This window comes from Ovis canadensis, chromosome 1, assembly GCF_042477335.2.
Source record: "Ovis canadensis isolate MfBH-ARS-UI-01 breed Bighorn chromosome 1, ARS-UI_OviCan_v2, whole genome shotgun sequence".
NCBI lineage: Eukaryota > Metazoa > Chordata > Mammalia > Artiodactyla > Bovidae > Ovis > Ovis canadensis.
This window is the reverse complement of record NC_091245.1, coordinates 225354695-225362142: the sequence shown is the minus strand read 5'-3', so window position 1 is coordinate 225362142 and position 7448 is coordinate 225354695.

Here is a 7448-nt window from a genome sequence, read left to right as displayed (position 1 = left end):
ATATTAAAACAAAGTGGTCACACAGAGTAGAGTAACTAGTTTCTTGAGGCATCCTGAATATGAGTTTAAACAGAAACAGTAAAAGAAGTATACACATGGATTACTCTTAAGACCTTGGGAGATATAAAGGAGAATTTCTAGTATATAAATAGCAGTGATATAGAAATAAGAGTAAAGTGATTTCCTCTCAATTCACAAAGCATATAATTATTTAAGTGGAAAATCTCATTAAACCAACTGAAATCTTTTAGAACCAAGAGGTGAGTGGAACAAGATCACAGGATAAAAGCTTGATATACAAAGGTCAATCATGCTCCTATAAAACAACAATGAATGATTGGACAATGAAACTATAACACAGACATACAGGTAGATAGAAATAGATATACATATTTAGAGAGATATAAATGAATGGGGCTTCCCAGGTCAGGCTTAACTTCTCTTCCAGACTCCAGTTAGTCTGATTTTCTCTTTATTTCCCTAAAGTATTCATCTACCACTTCCCAGCAAAATAATGCAACTTGTTTTAATCCCAGTGCAGTATTCCAATAGCACCTACTGCCTGGAGGTAGAGATCTAAACTTCTTAACTTTATATTTACACTCTAAATTTTGCGTTTGCCATTTCATCTGACATCTTCAGTGAACCCACTCTCCTGCCGTAACTACCGGTTAAGCTCTTCCACTTTCTCACTCTCACACCTGTGCTTATTTGGTCCAGAATCTGGATTGCCCTTCTTCAATGCAAACTCTATCTATCTCTAGCATCAGTTGACATCACTTTTCTACCAAAGGGACTATTTGAATTCTTCTAGTTGTCCTCAAGAACATTAGTTAATGTCTCCCCATTCCCCTTCATAACAATGTATTTTACAATTGTGTTACAGTACTGCTTTAGCTTATATATTACCACTATCCTTACCCTAAGGATAGCAGTAAGCCCTGCTTCCTTGGGGCTTCCCTCCTAGTTCAGTCAGTAAAGAGTCTGCCTGCAATACAGGAGACCCAGGTTTGATCCTGGGTCAGGAAAATCCCCTGGAGAAGGAAAATGCCACCCACTATAGCATTCTTGCCTGGAGGATCACATGGACAGCGAAGCCTGGCAGGCTACAGTCTATGGGGTCACAGGAGTCTGACACGACTAAGCACACACAGCACAGCATGCTTGATTATATTGCCCAGGTGAGACTGAGCACACTTAGCAAGGACAATGACTTTTTCACTTAATTCACAACACTGCGCACATTTTATGGAGCAAGATATAGCAGTGACTGTAAATTGTATATCTATATCAGCCCTCCCTTGTCAAAGTTCACCAGCAAAAAACCATCAGGAACATGACTGCATTCAAACAAGGAAGGGCAGGGTGTCTCAGACAAAGTTGGCAGTGTTTATTATAGAATTTGTACTTACACTGTGTATGTGCATGCATGTTCAATCTTATTCATTCCATTGACCCAGGGTTTAAACCCAGGTCTCCTGAGTTGACAGGCAGATTCTTATATTAAGCTTTATATTAAGGGACTTACATTAAGCGGACTTATATTAAGTGACTTTTATTAAGATATAATATAATATATGCCATGCCATGCTAAGTCGCTTCAGTCGTGTCAGACTCTTTGCAACTCTATGGACTGTATCCAGCTAGACTCCTCTCTCCATGGGATTCTCCAGGCAAGAATACTGGAGTAGGTTGCCATTGGCCTCCTCCAGGGACTCTTCCAGACACAGGGATTGAACCTATGTTTCCTGTGGCTCCTGCACTGAAGGTAGATTCTTTACCACTGAGCCACTGGGAAAGGCCCAATATTTTATATATATATATATATATATATATATATATATATATATATGTTACCTGGACTTATATTATGGGTACTAAATTGCTTGAGTCATGTTCAACTCTTTGCGACCCTATGGACTCTAACCCACCAGGCTTCTCTGTCTATGGGATTCTCCAGGCCAGAATCCTGGAGTGGGTTGCAATACCCTCCTTCAGGGAATTGAACCCATGTCTCTTAATCTCCTGTACTGGCAGGTGGTTTCTTTCCCACTAGCACCATCTGGGAAGTCTGAACTTATATTAAATGGCCATTAAAAAGAAATCAGAGAAGAGGGAGGAACTATGCCTAGATTGGATAATGTCCAGGAGTGAAGATAATTCAGTAATTAAGAATCTTAATCCTGGTACAGGAGGTGGAAAGAATAAAATGGAGGTGGGGAACGTCACTGGTAATACACTCAAAAGTCAATTTTTGCAACAATATGGCCTACTTAAAAACACTGTTTATCAGTCTTACCAGCAGCAGAGTCAGTTTTTCAGTTTATCTTTTTCCTGTTTTATTCTTTTAAGGCAGAGTCCCCTAAATTTAATAAAGTACACACATATCTATCTACAGACTACATTTTCTAATCTCTCAGATTAGAAATTAAAATTAAATCATTAAAATTAATGATGTAACTAAATTATATTAATAGTGAGATAAGACCAGAATTCATGCATGCAACTTTCACATTACATTTTTAAGAAGAAACTGCTTCCCCCCATATCCTCTATTTAATTCTTTCTATGAGCCAGACATATATTGGTCTTGTAAGCCAGCTTTGAGCATGTATCCCCAGTAGACAAGAAGTTAGGAGAGATTTAAACTCCTGGATCACCTTGTGGACCAGAAGAACCTATCTACTCTGGATCATTAAATTTTCTCTAAAATGTTAAATGGGAAAAAATAATTTGCTTTAAATCGCTGAAGATTTGAGCATCTTTATTAGAGCACTTTATATACATCTAATACATATGGTAAGAATAGACATTGGCTACTGAATTATAAATTCTAATGATAAAATGTTAAGAATATCCACTATAAATCAAAAGATTGCTAGTTGGATTTTGTGTACTATCTGTGACCTCCTTTGGCCTTCAGTTGTGTGGCTGCATTCCTATTTCGGGGGGAAAGATTTTATTTCTGTCAAATTTGCACTCTTGAAATGTGAAGAATGATTTGGATGGGAAGGGCTGGGTCATTTTGAACATAAGTTCTTGAAGAACTAGTAAGGTAATTTGCAAAATAAGTCATTTAGGACTTTTCTGGTGGTACAGTGGATAAGAATCTGCCCTGCAATGCAGGGGACTTGGGTTCGATCCCTGGTCCAGGAAGATTTCACAGCATGTGGAGCAACTAAGCTCATGTGCCACAACTCTAGATTCCACAAATTACAACTAGTGAGCCAGTGTGCTGCAACTACTGAAACCTGCACAGGTAGAGCCCATGCTACACACAAGAGAGGCCACCCTAACGAGGATCCGCCACACTACAACAAAGAGTATCCACACTCACCGCAATAAGAGAAAGCCAATGCATAGCCACAAAGATCCAGACTAGCCAAAAAAAAAAAATTAAAAATAAATTTTTAAAAATGTCAATCATCACTGGAAAAAATTGACATGATAGATTATCAATTAAGTTCCAATCATATGATGTAAAATATATTTTGTCTGTGTAATAACAGTCTAGGCAGTTGACATAAAACTGGAACAACTAATAAAAGTGAATGCCTGAGAGTAATCTAATTATTATTGTATTTATGGCAAATATCATTGAAACTATATAAATATCAAAATAGTTTTTGTATTATGAAAACTGGCCTAAAGTTTCCAACTTATTAATAGCTTTTTTGATCCTATTTCCATATTTTGATTCTAGGCAATCTTTGGTAGGAAAAAGTACTTTTTGATGATGGAATATTCATTCATATTTAAGTAAACAGACTATGATTTATTTCAAATGGCTACTAATGTATATATTCCTGAAATAGAAGTTTGATGCGTAACAGTAAAGAAAAAGAAAAATAAAGTGACTAGAGGATGCTCTAAGATGAATCTGATCCCCTTAGCACTGAAAAACTTACTCACTTTAAATAAATATTTACTAGAGACTTAAAGTCATTTTTCTTTGGCAAATAAAATAAGAACACTGAAGCCTTCTTAGAATCCAACTTTCTAAATCTTTCTGAAGTAATTTCCACATTAAGAATAATCAGTAAAGTTGCATAGAACTCTATGTCTAATTCTGTGGAGGTTTCAACAATGACAGTAAGTTTTCAATGACACATGAACTAAACAGTTTCTTATTTCTTCACCCATAATGTAATATTTATTAGCTGAAATATATTAGCTGGCAATTACTAATAGGGAATTTTAAATAAAGTTAAATATAAATTATTTGAAAGTAATGAAGTAGCCCCTATGAGTGAGCATCTCCAAGATGTAACCATTCTACACGTTCAGTTAAAATTGCATCAGATATTTTCCAATATTCATTTTAGTATTCACCCATATCAGAAATAGTTTCATGAAACATAAGTTTTTTAAGAAGAAAATATAGACTCAAAGCTCATTTAACTCATAAGTTTTCCAAGACAATGAGCAACCATTGAACTAAGAAATTCTGCCCAGCTCTAATACTTACATTCACTAAATTCTGAGATTTTTATGACCAGTCTAATCCACTGATACATTACCATATGCCAGCTTTGCATTAAGGAGAATAAAGTGATGAATGGTATTCCCATTTCTATGCTCACTGCCTCATAAAGTATGTGAGACTTTGCACTAGGTACAAAAGTCTTAAGTTATGAAATTGTTTATGACACAATAGGAAAATTGTCTAATTAAAAAGAGAAAACAAACCAGAGTTAAAACATTTTTATTATTAGCAAACTTCTCTGATGTTTTCAGAATATATAAAATGAGCTTATAATACAAATACTGTAATTATTTCCCCTAGAATGTCTGAGAATCTATACCCACAATATAAATTCAAACTAATAGTTGGGGTTAATTTTGGGTTTGAATTACATTACTTAAATTATATTAACAGAAATTCTAATCCAAGAAAAATACATGTGTTGTATGTTACCTATAATATACATATCTGATTAACTGTTCTGCTCTTTCCCAAGAAGCAGAGGAAAATGACTCAAAATATGTAATGCCTTGGATAGCCACAAGTTTGCCAGCACAAAACTGAAAACTTGTACCAAAACATACTTTATCAGCTTCTTTCATGAACACTGAGTTGCTAAGGAATTCTATTTTATGACAGGTCAATTTTAACAATATGATTTCTCAAAAAAAAGTTTATTTATACTTCAGAATGTGGACTTCTGCCTGAAATATAGAAATCTGGAATGATCATAATGATATCAATTTTAAAACAACAAAAATCAGATAACCTGAAAAACCACAACTTTTCTTGAATTCATTGGTAACAGGTAAGATTAATAACTTGAAACTGAAGTTAGAAGAGTGCAAGGAGACACAGAACACATTTGCTTAACCAAATTACATGGACACCAATGTCACACAAGCCAGTAAGGAAAATTTAGCTAAAATTTGTACTGAATTGCTAGAGGTTGAATGTGGCTCATATGAGAATACCCCTGAAAGCCAAAGACAAGGGACATTGTACCTATTTACAGGCTCGTTTTAAAAGATTCTTTTTAATATGGGCCATTTTTTAAGTACCCCCCCCCGCTTTTTTTAAACTTTTAATTTTGTGTTGGAGCACAGCTGATTAACAATGTAATAGTTTCAGGTGGACAGCAAAGGGACTCAGCAACAAGTGTACATGTATCCATTCTCCTACAAAGTCCCCTCTCATCCAGGCTGCCACATAACATTGAGTAGAGTTCCCTATGCTACACAACCTTGTTGGCTATCCATTTTAAGTATAGCAATGTGTACATGCTTATCCAAAACTCCCTATCTATCCCTTCTGCCTATCCTTTCCCCCTAGCAACCATAAGTTAGTTCTCTAAGTCTGTGAGACTGTTTCTGTAAACAAGTTCATTTATATTTCTTTTTAGTTTATGCATGTAAAGGCTATCATATGATATTTCTCCTTCTCTGACTTACTTCACTTAGTATAACAATCTCTAGGCCTATCCATGTTGATGCAAATGGCATTATTTCATTATTCTTTAATGGATGAGTAATATTCCACTGTATATATGTACCACATCTTCTTTATCAATTCCTGTGTTGATGGACAATAAATGACTTTTCTTATGCTGAAATATTTTCCCTCTATACCCACTTCCATTCAGTTCTGTTCAGTAGCTCAGTTGTGTCCAACTCTGTGACTGCATGGACTACAGAATGCCAGGCCTCCCTGTCCATCACCAACTTCTGGAGTTTACTCAAATTCATGTCAATCGAGTCAGTGATGCCATCCAACCATCTCATCCTCTGTTGTCCCTTTGTCCTCCCACTCTCAATCTTTCCCAGCATCAGAGTATTTTCAAATGAGTCAGTTTTTCACATCAGGTGGCCAAAGTATTGGAGTTTCAGATTCAGCATCAGTCCTTCCAATGAATATCCAGGACTGATTTCCTTTAGGATGGACTGGTTGGATCTTCTTGCAGTCCAAGGGACTCTCAAGAGTCTTCTCCAACACCACAGTTCAAAAGCATCAATTCTTCAGTGCTCAGCTTTCTTTATAGTCCATCTATCACATCCATACATGATGTGTAAGGAAAAACCATAGCTTTGCCTAGATGGATCTTTGTTGGCAAAGTAATGTCTCTGCTTTTTTAATATACTCTCTAGGTTGGGCATAAGTTTTCTTCCAAGGAGCAAGCGTCTTTTAATTTCGTGGCTGCAGTCACTATCTGCAGTGATTTTGGAGCCCCCCAGAAGAGTCTGTCACTGTTCCCATTCTATTAAGTGGCTTTTTTTTTTTTTTTTAAATCATGAATGGTGGCTTCCCTGATGGCTTAGCTGGTAAAGAATACACCTGCAATGCAGGAGTCTTGGTTCAATTCCTGGGTTAGGAAGATCCCTTGGAGAAGGGTAAGGCTACTCACTCCAGTGTTCTGGCTTATAGAGTTTCATGGATTGTATAGTCCCTGGGGTCACAAAGAGTCAGGGAAGACTGAGCGACTTTCACTTTCACTTTCATCATGAATGGATGTTGAATTTTATCAAAAGCTTTTCCTTCTTCTCTTGAGACAATCATGTGGTTTTTGTCTTTTCTTTTGTTGATGTGGTATATCACATTGATTGATTTGCCTATGCTGAACCATCCTTGTGATACTGGGATGAATCTAACCTGGTCATGATGTATGATCTTTTTTATGTATTGCTGGCTTTGGTTTGCTAATATCTTGTTGATAATTTTTTGCTTCTATATTCATCAAATATTTTGGACTGTGATTTTTTTTTAGTAGTTTCTTTGTCTGGTTCTGGTATCGGATATCTTGTTTGGGACCCTGAATGATTCCTGTACCTAGATATCTGTTGCCTTCTTAACTTTGGGAAGTTTCCATTCATAATTTCTTCAAACACACTTTCAGTCCCCTGTTCTCTTTCTTTTCCTTCCAGGATTCCTATTATGTGTAGATTGGTGTGCTTTCTATTATCTCATAAGTAGCTTATATTGCTTCCAT